The sequence below is a fragment of the Felis catus genome, chromosome A1 (genome assembly GCF_018350175.1).
Source record: "Felis catus isolate Fca126 chromosome A1, F.catus_Fca126_mat1.0, whole genome shotgun sequence".
NCBI lineage: Eukaryota > Metazoa > Chordata > Mammalia > Carnivora > Felidae > Felis > Felis catus.
Genome location: NC_058368.1, coordinates 127,857,031 through 127,875,941, shown reverse-complemented (window position 1 = coordinate 127,875,941; position 18,911 = coordinate 127,857,031). Strand labels below are relative to the sequence as shown.

General features: G+C 37.8%; 1 protein-coding gene and 1 pseudogene across 7 annotated transcripts in view; one reads left to right on the top strand and one right to left on the bottom strand.

Annotated features, from left to right (window-relative positions):
* Nucleotides 1-18,911, top strand: part of PDE4D (phosphodiesterase 4D) — a 1,455,129-nt gene that overhangs the window by 441,442 nt on the left and 994,776 nt on the right. The gene's annotated exons all lie outside the window — the stretch shown is intronic.
* LOC111556927 lies at nucleotides 6,320-6,418 on the bottom strand (annotated as a pseudogene).

Sequence of the window (18,911 nt, the reverse complement as noted above, 5' to 3'; positions counted from 1 at the left end):
ATAAATTTGACTTTAAAATATATGAGGGAATAAATACTTAATCAAAAATATCTTAGGGGTGCCTGAGTGGCTCAGTCAATTAAGCATCTGTCTTGATTTCAGCTGAGGTCATGATCTCATGGTTGATGAAATTGAGCCCCGTGTCAGGCTCCATGATGAGTGTGGAACCTGCTTGGGATTCCCTCTCTTCCTCTCTCTCTCTGCTTCTCCCCAGCTCTTGCACCCTCTCAATAAACAGACAAACAAACAAACCTAACAAAATATTTTAGATAAAATAAAATTGAAGTTTGATTGTCACCGGCAATTGAGGGTTTCTTCCCAGGTCTGACTTCCTCTTCTAAAAATCCTTAGAGACTATTGCCAACTGTAGCCATAGTTAACCCATATTTGATCATCAGATATGCTAAAAATACATAGAGATTGGAGGCATGGACTTGATAGCATAAAGTGTTAGCAGCAACAATAATCTATTGAGAATTATAGCCCTGATGAGAATTATTAACCTATAGTCTTTTTAATTTCTTGAGGTTAGAATGTTGGAGGGATGTCCTTGGAAAGGTGAGCATAGATATCTGGAGGGATGCACGATGGAAAAGACTGGGGACAAAGGCCTTCTACCTTCTAGGTCATAGTGAAAGGTCTCTATTCTGTGGACAAGTCTATGGGAGAAAGAGAAGAAAATAAGAGGAGAATATATCCAACTTAGAAATAAGAGATAGGGAAGAGTAGGTTAGAAGGGTTTAATTTTTTTAAGCTGAAAGCAAGAATAGAAAGGAAAGGGAAAAAAAAAGAACTAACATCCTAACAAAAAGACAAATGATTGGGAAATTCATGGTAGGATGAAATATATTTAAATCAGTAAAAAAAAGTTAAGAGACAAATGAGGCCAAAGGTTAGAAATAAAATCAAAGCAGATAAGGTATTAAAAGAGTAGAGTTATATTATGAAAATAAATATGTAAAGGAAATTAAAGATTAAGAAAATAAATTTAGAACTAAGGAAGTGAAAGAAAATCAAACTAAAAAGCTTTAAAAATAAGTAATAATCAGTAGGAGGTGAAAGGGTAATAGAAAAAGATGTGTGGGGAGCGGAAGTTGAGAGGACTGTGACTTAGTGCTGGATGAGCAGAGCAGGGACCCTTCTGTCTCTTCCTCTAGTAAGACCTGGTGGCCTGCACCCCAGTGAATGGGTTGCACTTACACGTTAGCCATGTTTCCTTTATACAAACATCTGAGGCAGGGGAGTGCCTGGGCTTGGCCCCAAGCAAGCAATTACCCCATATTTCATTGTTGTGTTGGAAAGATGATTCAGCAGGGACATCCTTGCATAGATAAGACAGGTGATGGGATGACAAGATGGCATGGGAGAGACTAGGAAGGTGGTACTTCCATCTCCATCTCACTTACTTCTATTTCACTTAGTTACATTACCTCCATCTCACCTACCTTGACTCTGATAGGGTTGGTTGTCTCTGAAAGCTAATAGAAGAAAGTTTGGGGAGCATTAAAGAACCTGTGCACTGAGTAGAGCCTAGCTTCCTACTACCCCAAATAGAAGCAGGTCTGTGCTCTCCAGCTTCTCTTGCCCTACCTGAAGAAGGGACTCTAACATCACTGTGTCCATCAGTGCAGCATTGCAGAAAACAAGAATCCAAATCCCAGACCTGTACATCACCCAGTGTCCTTGGAGTGCATGTTGCCCAGCAAGGGCAAGGAAGCCCTTAGGGTAAGGTTGCCAAGTGTGTGTGGAAAGAAAGGGGCAGTTAGATGACAGCAACTGATAGCATATTCACTGGTCTCAACTCCTTTTTTTTTTTTTTTTTTTTTTTGTAGAGCCAATCTTTCCTCTAGGAATCCTTAGCCATTTTTTAGCTTCCTGTAGCATGAGCCACACTGCTTGCTTCTCAAAGCACAGAGTTTTCTCCATGCTCCCCTACCTAGATTCCCTCTGGGAATGGGGATTCTCTTCTCCTAGACCTTACGGATGCTGCTATATAAAAGGCCACTGAGACCATGGTCTTGTCCTGCTCTAGTCTCTTATCTAAGGTGTTCAGTAGTGATGAATAAATTTTAGCGTAGGTATAGATATGCATATGAAATAACCTGGAAAGCATGGATGGATCACTGCTGTAAAAACTGATTCTGGCTGTGTCAAGGAATTTGATTCCACTGTCATTTAGTGAGTGTTTCTTAAATGGGCTACCTGACAGTAATTTGTCAGATTCTTTCTAGGCCTTTCCTCAGAGGTACCAGCCTTGTGAGCATCATGTCAGTTAGTATATTTTTCTGGCAATTTTTTATTCCTGGGAAGATCATTTTACATTAAGATATATATTTCTAGAAGCAGAGAAATGTCTGACTGAACTAAACATTTATGGAAGTTAAAATAAGAATTTGTGCTTTTTTAGTAGCATGTCACAGCTTTTCCTGAAAATCTCAGGCAAAAGTAAGTGACATGGGTAATAAAACAGTTCCTTCTATAAAAACGGAATGAAGAAAAAGAAAAAGAATCCAAGTACACTATTACTACACTTCGGGCAAAACTTTCAAAAGTTTGTTATGATAAATATGTTATATAAAAGGCAAATAATGTATATTGTAAAATGTCACTAGATCACTCAAAACCTATGAATACAATGAGGTTCCATTAACAGTGTTGCCTGATCTAATTCATTGTGTCTGCCTCCCCCCCTCCTTTGCATGGCTGCATCTTCTCAGTCACTCCTGTCTTTCCTCTTTGTCTTCCTGTTCCAATCTCCTCCGTTTATTTCTGAGAGTCTCCAATGTTTCACATGCACTGTAAACAGTTGTGTTCCTTGCCATCCCTCACCTGAGTCTGTCTCCTTGCTGTCCTACAGGGGAAGGCTGTCCTTCTAGGCAGGGCCACCCTTCAGTGGTGCCCGATCCCTCTCTCTGTGTATGATGTATCTGTGGTCTCTGACATCCATATGTCTAAGATGATGGAGGAACTGGCTCTTTGCCAACCTTCATGCTGTATTTTGTCCCCTGTACCCTGTTTGTGCTCAGAGTTTTGTTTTGTTTTTAATGAATGTAGTTTCTTGATCATCTCGTGATAACCCCTCTCTTCTTTTGGGCTGAAAGCCAAGCTATCATTTGTGAATGTATTGTGTTTAGGGGCATCCAATATTTTTTAGAAAGAAAGGTGACAGACACCATGACATTCCCCAAACCCCTACAGTATTACTCAATTCAGGCTACCATAACATGATCGCATGGAATGGGTGGCTTAAATGACAGGAATTTATTTTTTCACTCTTCTGGGGGCTGGAAGTCTGAAATCATGGTGCCAGCATAGTCAGGTTCCTGATGATATCTCTTCTGGGTTTCAGACAGAGCTGCCTTGCTACTGTATCTTCACATGGGAGATAGAGAGGGTTCTGCTCTGTCTTCCTCATCTTATAAGGGTACCAGATCCTTAGGACCACAAGTAACCTTGATATCCTCCTAAAGGCCATATAGCCAAATACAGTACCCTTGGGGAATAGAGTTTCAGCATATGAATTTAGGGGCACAATTCTGTCCACAGCACCTACTATTCTCTTGTTTCTTATTCCTCTCACTTCAACATGACAACTGCAAATCCAAGGCATCAATCTCCTTCCCAGCTCACCTTCCAAAGTAAAACTAGCTGTGCAAATCAACCCACGGATATAGTGCGGCAACAGCAAATAGCCAAATTGCAAATTCCATTTTGGGCACATTTAGGACAACTGTATATATAATTGTTATCACAGAAGTCGTAATTCTCTGTGATATGGAATACTTAACCTTCCTTCTGGAATATTCTCTTACCTGCCTCAAGAAATTGCTAAGGCAAAATGAACAAACCTTTTAGAATTTCTTTAAAAAGGAAGAGAATTTATTTGAGCCTAAGTTAGGGCAGCTGCCCAGAATACTCAATCTTCACAAAGAAGAGAGTACTCTGGAAAAGGAATGTTTAATACAGGGGTGTGTGTGTGTGTGTGTGTGTGTGTGTGTGTGTGTGTGTGTGTGTATTTGTAAAAAAAAAAATAATGTTTATTTTTTAGATAGAGACAGACTATTAGTGGGGGAGGGATAGAGAGAGAGGGAGACACAAAATGCAAAGCAGCTCCAGCCTCTGAACTGTCAGCACAGAGCCTGATGCAGGGATCGAACCCACCCACTGTGAGATCACGACCTGAGCCAAAGTCAGACGCATAGCACTGAGCCACCCAGGCACCCCCATATATATATAGATATCTCTCTATATAGATATATATCTCTCTATATATAGGTATCTATATCTATATATATAGATACCTATATATAGAGAGATATCTATATAGATATATCCCATATATATGTATATATATATCCCATATATATGTATATATATATATATATATATATTTTTTTTTAAGTTTATTTATTTTGAGAGAGAGACAGAGACAGAGGGACAGAGGGAGAGAGAATTCGACTCAAGGCTCAATGTCATGAACCATGAGATCATAACCTGAGATCATGACAAAATCAAGAGCTCCTGGACACTTAACCAACTGAGCCCTCCACACGCTCCAGGTTATGCATGTTTTTAGTTACATCAAGAGTCACACATCATCATGACAAAGGACATCCCAGAAAATTACAAACTTTATCTTATGCTTTTAGTATGTACAAGGTGGCAGGTTTCAGAGGTATGGGACCAGAACTTAGGGAAAATCTTACTGCTATCTTTAGTTTGAAATGTTTCTTTTAGGTCATTTGCCAACAAAGCAGATGTACACTGTATGCTTGGGGCAAGAATAGAGCCCATACTTTGAAGGTTTGGTTAAGGCATTCTGACCTTCATGGATGTAAAAGTGTAGCTTCCCTGGGAGCCCAGGAGCAGGGCCCACAAACATTAAATGTTGAAAGTTTCCTTTATCCCATCCCACCTGTAAACAACTCTGTGCTATAGCTCTCTACTGCCTGGGGAGGTCTCTGATTAGAGTTAAGCCTGCTGATACACCTTGGACTTATAGAATGCAAGATCACAAGTTTGGTCAGAATCAGGCCAGTCAGACCCGATTCTGAATACTAGCTGCATTATTTACTACCTGCCAGGACTTGGCAAGTTATTGTAACCTCTCCAACACTAAGTTTTATTCTTCAGCAAATGAAGAAATGAACAATACTTACCTTGCAGAACTTTTGAAAATTAAAAATAATAAAGTAGCACGCACCCAGGATTATGCCTAGAACATGGATTACTGACTTGTTATATGATGCTTCAAAGAAGAAAGAGGAGAAGAAGGAGGAATCTGCTTTAACAGGTACTTGGAAGTAATAAAAATTATCTTTCATTTACTAAAAGAAACTATTGCATTTTTAGAAAAAGGAGGGTGGGAAAACCATGCCAGTAAATTAAATAATCAGTGAGGTACTGAACTTCTCAAAATTTTGGAAATTTGGGGTCTATCAAGACACAGTGGTATCCTAATATAGTTTCTTAAGCTCTACTAGGTTTTATAAATTTTAGGTTTGTTTTTATATTTACACAAATAATAACAATTCATTTACTATTTTGAGACCTAGAACGATTTATAAGGATATTTAAAGGAGAACTTTAGAGGCATCTGGGTGGCTCAGTTGGTTAGGTGTCCAATTTCGGCTCAAGTCATGATGTCACATTTTGTGCGTTCGAGCCCCGTGTTGGGCTCTGCACTGACAGCTCAGAGCCTGGAGCCTGCTTCAGATTCTCTCTCTCTCTCTCTCTCTCTCTCTCTCTCTCTCTCTCTCTGCACCTCCGGCTACTTGTGCGCTCTCTCTCTCTCTCTCTCTCTCTCTCTCTCTCTCTCTCAAAAAAACCCATACATTAAGAAAATAATAATAAAAGAGAATTCTAGTGTGTCTTCTTTACTGACATTCAAGAAAATAGGTTGAACTTTCCTCCTTGTTTCTTTCAGCCCAAGTTTATAATTCCAAAGCCAGGTGAAGAGACCTGTGCCTGGGCCCATCCAGTCTTCTTTCCTTCTGTTTTTGTCTGCCATGTAGACTTTCTTTTTCTTTCTTTCTTTCTTTCTTTCTTTCTTTCTTTCTTTCTTTCTTTCTTTCTTTCTTTCTTTCTTTCCTTCCTTCCTTCCTTCCTTCCTTCCTTCCTTCCTTCCTTCCTTCTTTTTTTCTTTCTTTCTTTCTTTCTTTCTTTCTTTCTTTCTTTCTTTCTTTCTTTCTTTCTTTCTTTCTTTCTTTCTTTCTTTCTTTCTTTCTTTTTCCTTTCCTTTCCTTTCCTTTCCTTTCCTTTCCTTTCCTTTCCTTTCCTTTCCTTTCCTTTCCTTTCCTTTCCTTTCCTTTCCTTTCCCAGAACACTCCACGAATTTGCATGTCCTCTTTGCATAGGGGCCAGGCTAATCTTTTCTGTATCATTCTAATTTTAGTCTATGTGCTGCCAAAGCCAGCACCAGATTCACTTCAAAGAACACATGCCATACCTTAAGGAGGAGGCAAGCAGTAGGGCTTAGCAATGGAGCATGCAAGAACTCAGCATTTTTTCCTAGCGCTTGGGGAACATGAATAAGTGAAGTGTGGGCATATATGAGTGAATACATCAGATGTCAGGGGACTGAATTTATTTGTGTCAAAAGAGAGCAGAGAATGCTATCCACTTAATGTTCTTGTTTGTGAAATTGCTTTTTCCTCTTTTATTTTGTTATTTTATTGTCTGTGATCATTGCAGAAGCATCAGAAATTACAGAAGAGCCAAATGGTTTCTCTGGAAAAATTATAGATGGTGATGGATGACGATGTAATCGTGTGACAGTAAAATGCTGTATTGAGTACTGAACTCCCTGCTGGATTATAGAAAGAACACATGAGTAGATAAAAGCACAACAATTTTCTTTTCACTGTGTCTCAGGAGAAAACAATGCAGATCAGCATAGATGGAAGCAAATGAGATTAGTTAAAGGAAGGAACTTAAATAGCATAGACCAAGCCGGAGTAGTGATTGCAAAAGAGATGACTCACCTAATAAAAGCATAAATGAGAAAACGTGTTGTTTCATCTTAGATTTTATTGGTCATTTTTGTGAGGTGATTTCATGCTTTAGAAAGGAATCACACGATACGGACTGAGATAAAGAGCTGATAACCGTAATGATACGGTTAGCTGAATTAAATGATTCTAGACCCCGGATTGAAATTTCACTTCTATTTTCTAGGTCAACTGTCTACATTGTTTCAGTGAACTGAGTTGATTGTAAAAACTACTGTGCTATTGGGAGATGGCTCAAAAACATCTCCATGAACTGTGTAGACTACTGTGCAAGAATATACTGTGTACAGGGCCATGCAATATTTTTTAAAGTATTGGTAAAAATTTTAGGGTCATGTAAACTACTTACATGCCCTTAATCACCATAAGATATAGCATGCACATGTAGAACATAAATTTCATACATGAAAAAAGAATAGGTCATACACACACATGTATTTACAATCACCTCACTATTAAGGGGTCATGATTAAACATAGATTCTATTTGACTTACCCACTTCTTAATAGTAGAAGAAAGAACTTCTTTGGAGAAAGAAGCTTTTACTAGAAACCCACTTTTCTGAATCTCTTTGAGTTGAGCAAAAAAGGAAATCAAAAAGGCCCAGAAGTCACAATGCAAAGTGTGTATTCAAAGTTTATTAGGATTGATTCACTAGTATGTTTAGTTTTCCACCGTACATTAAGGCATGGACTTTGCCTGGAGGGTAAGAATTACCTGCAGTTCCTGCTCTTTTTTTAGTCAAGTAGGTGCATAATGATGCATTGTATACGGAATAGCAGTCACCAAATGCCCTTGAAAACTCAGGCAAATAGACCACATCACATTTCATTGTGTGACCCTGGTGAGGCATGACATTTATTTTGGGATAAGAAATGCTAACATAATTGAAGGCATTGGAAATGGCCCTTTGAGGAGAGATAATGAATTATCCATTGATTTAATCTAAGAAAACAGGATGGAGAAATAATATGGGAGGGATTTGATTTCATGTGTAACTTGTTCAGGAGACTGCATCTTACCAGGTTTTGAATGGCACATTTCTAGCTGTTCGTGTGGCCCGTTCTTGGTGGAGAGAGTTAGATGAACAAGTTCAAAGATTATCCTATTTTAAAGAGGAAGAGTAGAAAATGAGACTGCACAGTGCAGGTTGTCTGTGCCTGTCACTAATGCTGCCTGGATTTCTTCTAATTGAAATAATAAAAGAGAGCTCAGATTATCAAAATTTTGCTCTGCTGTGAGAAGTAATTACAGGTAGTAGCATAAAGTCTAGAGCTAGATAGCTTGGTTTCAGTGCTACCTCCTCTTCTTAAAGGCTGTGTGACCTTGAGCCAAGTAGTTAAGCTTTCTTGGTTCTAATATTCCTCATTCATCAAATGAGCACAACAATAAACCTTACCTCACAATTTTGTTTCAAATATGAAATGAATATTGTTAATGTTAGGGCATTTTTTGGCACCAAGTGAGTCCCCATAGATGTTAATTGTCATGGATATTTGTTTTTCCAAAATAAAAATAGCCTTATTATTTTTCATCTGTTTATGAAAGAAATGTGCTTATTATGGAAAAGATAGATTTTAGAGGAATAAAGAAGAAAAAAAAGTTATTTGGAGTCACTTTACCATCAGATAACTATAGTGAACATTTAGGTATTATCCTTCAAGACAGTTTTCTGTATATCAAGCACGCATAATGCATAAAATTAGGTCAGGCACATATCTCATGGCGCCAATCTCCCGCTGGTTCCTAGTCCATTCCACCCCTAAAATAACACAGATTAACCTGTGGCACTATCATATAACAAAATCCAGTGCTCCTCAAAGATAGCATCTTCTATAAAGTTTTTCTTGAGTATTTCACCCTCTTTTGAGTCCCCATTATTGTACTATGTGCTCATTTGATGGGGCCCTTAACACACTTGATTCTCATCCAACAAATATTTATTGAATATTTTTACTGTGTCAGACACTGTGTGAGGTGTGGTGTGGTAGTGGTGAATAAAAAGAAGTAGAGTCCCTGCCTTGATGGAACTTAAGTCTTTGGGGAGAAAAGAAATGCACTGATCAAATAATCACACACATATATGTACAATTTTCCAAACAGTGATAAATCTTATAAGGAATATTCCAGAATAATTGCTCTATAATAAATTCATCTATAGGATGAGTTACAAACAACAATAGGAATTATGATTGCAGAGAGACTGTGCCTGAAAGAATAATGGTTACGAGAAGATAGAGGAGGATGGGAGGAAGGGAAGGGAGGATAGAAGGAGAGAATGTGAAAACACTAAGAGGCTCTTTTTTTTTTTTTCCAAAAAAGGAGAGTCAGTTGTCTTATTTATCCAACATAATGTCTTTTTTTTAGGTTGGTTTATTGATATTGGGAGAGAGAGAGGGAGGGAGGGAGAGAGGAGAGAGAGAAAGAGAGAGAGAGAGAGAGAGAATTCCAAGCCTGACATGGGTCTTGAACTCAAGAACCGTGAGATCATGACCTCAGCCAAAATTAAGAGTCAGATGCTTACCTGACTGAGCCATTCATGCACCCCTCCAATAAAAAGTCCTGTGATTATATAAAGTTTAACAATTGTATCTTCAGGTTATTTTCTTCTGTTGACACCAATTGCAGTTAAATTGAATAATATTAAATAAAAATAACAGTAGTATATAATTCACATTTTTAGAAAAATATTTCTCTCATTTATCTTTCTGTCCACCACCATCTATCATATATCATAATACATTCTTAGAAAGATGTCTGGAATCATGTTTACCTAATGTTTATGCTTTCTTTTTGGTGGTGAAATTGTACAATTGCCCGTTTTACTTTCATCTTTATTTTTTTCCTTATATGTAAATTAAGGTAAGTATGCATTAGTTTTTTTAGAAAAGTGGTTTTCCTAAGAAAAAGAGACTGGGATTGAAGCAATTATGCCAAAATGGTTGTAACAAAAACTCCCTTAAAAGTTGTAGTGAAGATTAAAAATGACGTAGGTAAGGTGCTTGGCACAAAGCCTGAAATACAGTGAGTGCTACATGGGAGAGCTATAACTCAGTTGTGAGTCTTTGCTTTTGGTAGACAAAGAGGTAGGAGAAGCTGCATGGAGGTGATGGCTGACCCAGTTTGGAGCATTTAGGCTTGAAAATCAAGATGGTGATGATATGGGTGAGGAAGTTCAGAGAATAAGAGCAAGGTTCTAAAATAGTTAAATGGGACGAGTATAGAAAGATAAATGAAGCAAAGAAAAACAACGCATTGGGAAAAGTTTGCTTATAAACAGTTTTCATGATTCTTATGGTTATACCACAGTGCAAAGATAGTAGACTATACTGCTTTGTGTTCAGTGATTTGCATACTATATTTTCCTAATCTCCTCTGTTAAGTCTTTAATCCAAAGTTTTATAATATAATCTCCTATTTTTTAATACTTTCATAGTTCTGTTTTTTAATTTTTGTTAATGTTTATTTATTTTTGAGAGAAAGAGAGAGAGAGAGAGAGAGAGATGGAGGGAGGAAGGGAAGGAGAGAGGGAGACAGAATTCGAAGCAGGCTCTGAGTTCTGAGCTTCCAGCAGAGAGCCCGAGCCCGATGCTGGGCTCGCACTCACAGAGTGGTGACATCATGACCTGAGCTGAAGTTGGATGGGCAATTAACCAACTGAGCTACCCAGGTGCCCTACGTAGCTCTGATTTTTACATTTAAATTTTATTTATTTATTTATTTATTTATTTATTTATTTATTTATTTATTTATTTATTTTTACGTTTATTTATTTTTGAGACAGAGAGAGACAGAGCATGAACGGAGGAGGGTCAGAGAGAGAGGGAGACACAGAATCTGAAACAGGCTCCAGGCTCTGAGCTGTTAGCACAGAGCCCGATGCGGGGCTCGAACTCACTGACAGTGAGATCATGACCTGAGCCGAAGTCGGTCGCCCAACCGACTGAGCCACCCAGGTGCCCCTACATTTAAATTTTAAATCCATCTATAATTGTGATTATGGTAATGTCATAAAGGAATATAATTTTTTTTTCTTTAAATTTTTTTTAATGTTTATTTATTTTTGAGACAGAGACAATGCATGAATGGGGGAGGGTCAGAGAGAGAGAGGGAGACACAGAATCTGAAGCAGGCTCCAGGCTCTGAGCTGTCAACACAGAGCCCAAAGCGGGGCTTAAACTCACGGACCGGACCGTGAGATCATGACGTGAGCCGAACTCGGACGCTTAACCGACTGAGCCACTCAAGGGTCCCATTACTGTTTTTTCCAAATAGATAACCAATGATTCTATCACCATAGACTAAAATAGTCATATTTTCCTCATCTACTTGAAATGCCACCTTGACAATCATAAAATTTCCATGTTGTTGTGCATGGTCTGTTTTTGACCTGTATTTTGTTCTATAATTTATCTAGTTCCTTGCCAATGCTCCCTTTGATTCCTGCGAATTTATGTGACTCTACATAAGGCAAGTGAGAATGGAAAAGGGAAGATGGATTGGAGTTTTTATTAAAGCAAGTGAAAATGGCAGATCTCAGTGGCCATTTGTATGCTGACAGTGAGAGATCACAGAATAAAGGGTGACTCCCAAATATCAAGTTGTTTCTATTTGATGGATGATTGCCTTATTGTTGGAGAGAAAAAAATTTTTTTTCTCCATTCTTCAAGATTCTTCTAGCTGGACTCAGAATTAAATTGGCACAAGACAGATCAACAGGAGAAAATCAAGTGTAATTTCATATGAGTGAGGAATTTGCATAAACATGAGACTCCAAAGACAGTCAGGCAAAACGAGGAATATATGTCATCCTGAACTAGGGAAAAGGAGATAGGGGTCTGGAACTTCACAGGGAAGAAAAGCAATTCATGGAAAGATGCAAAAGAGAAAATGTTTAGTAATCAAATGTTTGCTAGACTGGTCAGAAACAATGGAACATAGGCAAAAATTTTAACAAACAGACTTTGCTAAATTCCTCCCTGTCTGCCACCCCAAGTTCAAATTGTAATGTGGTTATCTATGGTAACAGCTGTCTTACGGGAGCAGGTCCTCTATCTAAATTCTTTTTAGACAATTAGGGGGGAAGGTTAAAGTTTCTTCCCAAGTCTTTGGGTCTTGATTGTTTTCATCTTAAAATAATCTGCATGCTAAAGTGGGGTGGCCATTCTTGGCCCCTACATCATCCAGGGAAAACAGGAACAAGGGGAATGAAGAAGGACAAGGGGGAGAATGGTAAGTCAAATTTGAACACGGTAGATTTGAGGTTCCCGTAAGGTATGCAGGTAGAGCAGACTTGGCATGTCTTGAGGTATCAAAGTTGCAACTGGAGATAAGAATTTGAGAGTAAACACCTGTAGACTGTACTTAAATTTGTGAGAATGAATGAAATATTTCCAGGAGAGTAAAATGAAAGCGGTGGCTGTAGTGGTCTTCACTATCATACCTGGAGTGACTTCTTCTCATAGCTGACGGTTTTCCTCCAGCAGCCTTAGCTCATTGGTGCAACCGCTACCCTTGTTGTAGGTCTTTTCAGTCTCCAGACTTGGATCCATAAGCAAAATAATCTTATGGTATTTTTGTGACAATATATTATCTTCAATATGCTCCATTCTCTTCTTCCAGGAATATTGGATATAGAATTTCTTAGATGAATTTCACTGTCTCTTATCTTTCCTATCTTATTTTTTATCTTTTAAAGAAATTCTATAAAAAAGAACTTTTTACAAACTTCTCTCATATTTGTATTCTAACCCTTCCTTTGAATCGTTTATTTGAGCAATCCTGTTTGTAATTTTTATTAGCTCTTTCTTATTCTCTGATTGTTACATTACCATGACATCTTGATCTTGTTATAGTGAAGGAATATTTTCTTAAATCTCTTTTAGGATAGTAATTGCAAGTATTAATGAATTTTCTCCAAATTATCTTTTCATTTGGGGTCATTTTATCTTCCTTTTTTTCTTTCAAGGCAAATTTTCTACAGATGCCTGATGAACCACAGTCATCTTTTTATTCAAGTTCAAGGGCCAAAACCTGAATCCAGTATGACTTGCAATTTGCTTTAGGGTTATGGGACTGAATCAACAGTTTTATGGAGGATCGGAACATGCCAGATTGTGGAGATTTTTCATGAGGAGCTTTTAGTATTTCCATTTATTTATTTATATCCATGAAGTTTTTGTTTTTAGTGAAAAGTCTTCAAATATTTCACTCTGGCAGTAAGACATAATGACTGGAATGGGTAGTGGCTGCTTCTAGATTTGGAGACTGCAGTTGCACTTCTTTTTTTAAAAAAAAAAATTAACATTTATTCATTTTTTGAGAGAGAGCACAAGCAGGGGAGGGGCAGAAAGAGGGAGAGACACAGAATCCGAAGCAGGCTCCAGGCTCTGAGCTGTCAGCACAGAGCCTGATGTGGGGCTTGAACTCATGAAACACAAGATCATGACCTGAGCTGAAGTCAGATGCTTAACTGACTGAGCCACCCAGGTGCTCCTACAGTTGCACTTCTTATTATCAGTTCCTCTTTTCACTCCTGTCCTCTTTCCTGACTTCACTGTACTTGATATTTTGGAATTTTGAGCCTTTCTGATTGGACAAGGCAATCTCTCTCTCTCTCTCTCTCTCTCTCTCTCTCTCTCTCTCTCTCTCTCATTTATATCCCTTCTAGACACTTCAAACTGTGGTTTATTTTACTCTGTTTCATTATCACTTCTCTATCTGCTTTGCCTCCTATACATTTGTTTTCTGATGGATCTTCCAGTTCCTTCTGAACATTATGGTTTTGTACATTTCTCCCCTTTGGTGGCATCTGTGATGAGAGAGGTAATAAATATTTATGACCATATTCTAGGAGTTTCACACTGGACAGTAGAGAATACAAGTAATTATAAACTTACATAGTTATTCCAAGAGCTTGGAGTTAGGCAATCAGTAAAGCTGCTATTAAAATTTAAGAAATGAGAAGGTGCAAAGATTATAGACAGTTGCCCCTAGTGTTGTAGATGCCCACAACATGAAAGTCGATATTTTTTAGCAAAATTCTCAGTGACTTACGGTTTTTTCCAAATGCATAATGCCATGTATCTGCCAATACAGAATCATTCAGAAAAGAGGAAGCACATTCTTATTAAAAAATAGTGTAGATATTAGATAATGCCAGAATAGGTACAATTTTTAATGTCACTGGTTTTTCTAGTTTCCTAAAGAGGCTAGAAGCAATGCACCAGGATTGGACACACATTTCAATAAAATGTGTGTGTGTCTACACACACACTTTTTTCAACATAAAGGTTTGAGTTAAGGTAACCATTCAGGATTTTATAACAATAAATAACTATGACCTGGAATTTATCTTTCTTCATAAAAATGAATAAGGAGGATTTTCTTACTATGGTATTATCATATGACACCTATCTTATGAATGGTAATACTGCCTTGCAGTTTTTTTTTTCTCTAAAATGTTATAGGGGATTAAGAGGTTGGCAGTATAAACTATCTTTTATTGTATTTTAATAGTAAACTTGCAGATGTTATTATTGGGGTGTTACAATATTTATGATCTTTTTTTTTTTTTTTACCAGTTCTCTATTAGCTTCATTCCATAAAAGAGCTTCTTCTAGAAAGGCTTTTTAGTAGGTCTTAAGTTTATTTTATCTTCACTTCCCTCAGGAGACAAACTAAGAATATAGATGGGCATTTTCCAGGGATACTACTTTCGTTTATGTCTTTATAAGTTTCGATAGACAGTCTTCACAATAACAGTGCTAAGATCCAAAACAAAGAAGGAAGATTTTGCAAAGTATTAATAATTCTTAAGGGGATGTTATCATTTAACCCTGAAGGCTTCTGGTTTTTTTTTTTTGTTTTTTTGTTTTTTTTGCTTTTCATTATTTTGGTTTGGGAGACCACTTGTAGAATAATATTCTCTTAGCCTAATATAAAAGCAGCAGGTTAAATGCAAAAACATAAATAAAAATAAAACCAAGAGCACCCAGAGTTTATTACACTACTCATTTTTATCACACTGAGGTAGAGTTTTAATAATTTTGAGACAGGAGTGAGAGTAATCACCATCACTCAAAATGCTCAAAGCTTTAGTTACACATTCAGGAGCCTTCAAAATCTCACCACTTTTTCAAGTGTCCATTAAATGTCAACTTTTGGCCCCTTGCTTTCCATGGGTTTGGCTAACCAGAAGGTCAATCGTAGGATATTTTCTTGTCATTTTTCTACACTTTAAACAGAGGATCTAAATACAACAAACTATGAAGTAGCAGATTTGGATAACCTTAATAAGTTTTCAGAACAGTCATACTTACACAAACATTTTATAGCAACACGATTGCAGTCAGTTATAATAGTGTCTTCCAAAGCTAGAGATTGGAATTCTGTAACTTCCCTCTGAATATCTATTTCCTTCAAATGAAAAAATGGCTTTAGTTATAAGTACCTATATCCAGATCTCATTTGTGAACAAAACCCCATATGTGATCAAAACCCCAAAGTTAGGAATCCAGTATTTAACTCAGTATTTATGGACCACAAGACAGTGTACTAGTCAAATAATATATATTCTCTGACCTCAGTGATCTCACAGCTAGCTGGTGAGAGAGACCAACCCAGAAATAAGAAAGTAAGAGCAATACAATGTTCTAAGTGGAAGGTAGCGATAGTTCCACTGGGTTGGGAAGCACAAGGGGGAGGTGGTTATTGAGCAGGAAGTGACTGAGGAAAGGCTTCTGAGAGAAGGTGTTGGCAGAGCTGAAGGATTTATTTAGGTTGATATAGAAAAGATTAAGGGGAGTCGTGTCATGGGTTTTTTTTTTTTGGACAAAAATGCATAGGGAAATTACAAACATATTACCTAAGGTCAGATATGTGGAGGAATCCAAGTATTTTAGTGCTGCTAAAACAAAACAAATAAGTCACCAAGCAATGAGAGATGAGCCTGGAGGGGTTGGTTGAAGGGGATCAGATCCCAAGGGAATAATCCTGTGTGCGATGCTAATGGTGGGATAAGCTAAAAGTGAAATAGGTCAGTCAGAGAAAGACAGGTATCATATGTTTTCACTCATATGTGGATCTTGAGAAACTTAACAGAAGACCATGGGGGAAGAGAAGGGGAGAAATAGTTACAAACAGAGAGGGAGGCAAATCATAAGAGACTCTGAAATACATAGAACAAACTGAGGGTGGAGAGGGGAGAAGGAGAGGGGAAAATGGGTGATGGGCATGGAGGAGGGTACTCGCTGGGATGAGCACTGGGTGTTGTATGTAAGCAATGAACCAAGGGCATCTACCCCCAAAACCAAGAGTACACTTGCCACACTGTATGTTAGCCAATTTGACAATAAATTATATTAAAAAAAAAAAGAAGATTCTGATGTATGTTTAACAGGGGAGAGGAATGGATGGGATTGTATTTTTCAAAGATCACTTTGTTAGCTGCACAAAGAATAAATTTAAGAGGCAAATGATCAACTAAAATGTTACTTTAATTGCCAAAGATAGGACTTAAACCTGTCTAAAGGTAGTAATGATGGAGACAAGATAAATTAGTTCTAAAAAATTAGAAAGTAAAAATCAGCATGAATTGCTGCCTGGTTGGATACTGACAGTGAGAGACAGTCAGGAATGATGTCTATATTTCTAGCTTGATTTCCTGGCTGGATGATTGTACTGTCAAGGGGATAAGAAAATTGGAGAACAAGAGATTCCTTTCTGGTTCATTCAGTGGAGCATGCAACTCTTGGTCTTAGGGTTGTGAATTCAAGCTCCATGCTGGGTGTAGACATTATTTAAAAATAAAATCTTAAAAACAAAAACAAAAATGAAACAAAACAAAAACAGAGGAGGGCATTCTAGTCAGAGGGGGAGGATAGTGAGTTAAATTTGAACATGTTGCCTTGGAGGTTCCTGTGACACATGCAGGTTGTACAAGTTGTAGCTGGAGATAAGTATTTAGAAGTCATCAGATATAAGCTACTGTTAACCCCCTAAGAGTGAGTGAGATTATTTCATGAGAGTGAGATGCGCTGGAATCCTAGGAGCACTAAATTGTAATAGATGGGTGGCGGGAGAAGAGCCCTGTAGAACATTCTTGGTAGAAAGAGCAAGAAACTACTCTCCTGGTGTCTCAGGATCTGTAGCCTCCATTTCATTTTGAATAAATTTTTGCTGCTTATTTCTGTTGACTTCATATCCCTCCTTCAAGTTTTTTTTTTCTCATGACTAAATTCTACCAGTGTACGTTAAGCCTCTAAGGCACGTAAGCCTTCAGATGCCTCCCTGCAGATGACCCATTTGACTGTATGTGAAGAGAAGCATATCTTAACACTTGTATTTTGTTACTTCTCAAGTTTTAAACTTTTGGATATTTACTGGCGTGATTGCGGGTGTTTATTTCCCTGTTGCATAACGTCTTTATACCTTTTACTTTTATCATCTAAATGTCCCTTAGTTTCCCCTTTCCTCTGTGCAAAGACTTTGGTTTCATGGAATGTAAAGCTGGCATTCAATTACATATCTAAGTAATTGAAGAACCTACTATTTTTATTCACCTTAATATATGGCTAAAATTCAATTCTCAAACAATTGTTTATGTATGTGAGAAAATTCCTTTCATTTGGTGTCATGAGGTATTGGAACAGGTTTTTTAGTTGTTAAATGTGCTATCCAAAGAAATCTTGAGGTTAGATAAACGCTGGTCTTAAATAAAATAGGTATAAGTTCTACCTGGCCATAGGAAGTCATAATAATATCAAGCTAGAAATTTGTGTGTGTGCATGCGTGTGTATGTATGCACCTGTGCACATATGCTGGCTTGTATGTGGAAAATGGTGATCACCAAATGTAGCTGTAAATGAAAAGTCATAGATTCTAAACGCTGAAAAGGACCCTTTGTTTTAAAGATAGGGAAACTCAGGCCTGGAAAGGTAAGGTCAGTTGCCTAAAATTGCGAGCAGAGTGCAAAGCTTGAGCCTCTTACCTTCTCTTTTGGAATATATCACTGTGCTTTCAAATTATAGATCAATGGAATCATAGAACAAGAAGAATCTATGATTATCCAGAGCTCACTTACACCACCATCCACTAAACCAAACACGCTGCTCTCTTGCAAGGGAAATTCACATAGCATGCATACTAATCACTGCTGTTGACCATGCTTTTTCTATGGATTTTACCACTACCAGTGCTGCTTCGCTTTATCATTCATATGACAGACAATCTGAGCGGAGTTTCAGTATAAACTTCTCTTTGAAGGGTTAATGCATCTAATTCTCGGTATTGCCTACAAGACTCATTTGGAAAAGATGTTTAATATAAGCCAGTGGTCTTTTGAATTTTTGGTGCCCCTGCCCTGACAACATACAGGGGCGCCTGGGTGGCTCTATCAATTTAAGTGTCTGACTCTTGGTTTTGGCTCAGGTCATGATCTCATAGTTTGTGGTTTTGAGCCCCACATCGGGCTCTGTGCTGTTTGAATTGAATTAGAAAATGCTGTGATGGCTTCATTCAGGGGGCCTCAATATTTTACTTATGATGAAAGAATCAGGCAATGTTCAAGAGACATGGGAATATGATTCATATGTAACTTGGTATTTTCTTTTATGAGTTTTCTGACATGGCAGTTACCCAGGTTTTATGCTGAGATGAGGTGAAAGGCAATGAGTGCTCACTGAAGGGTTTCTCCTCACTCTACAGATTCATCCAGAAAATCATACAGTGAAGACATAGGAGTTCATGGTGCTTCCTTCTTTTGTTAGTATCTGTGTATTGTCTTTTATCACTTTTCTTCCCTTCCCTTCCTCATGTCTCCTTTCTTAGTTCCCCTAGACTTTGGTTTCATGATTAAGCTTTTTCTCCCCCCAACCCCACTTGCAAGTGATTTTGCTGTTT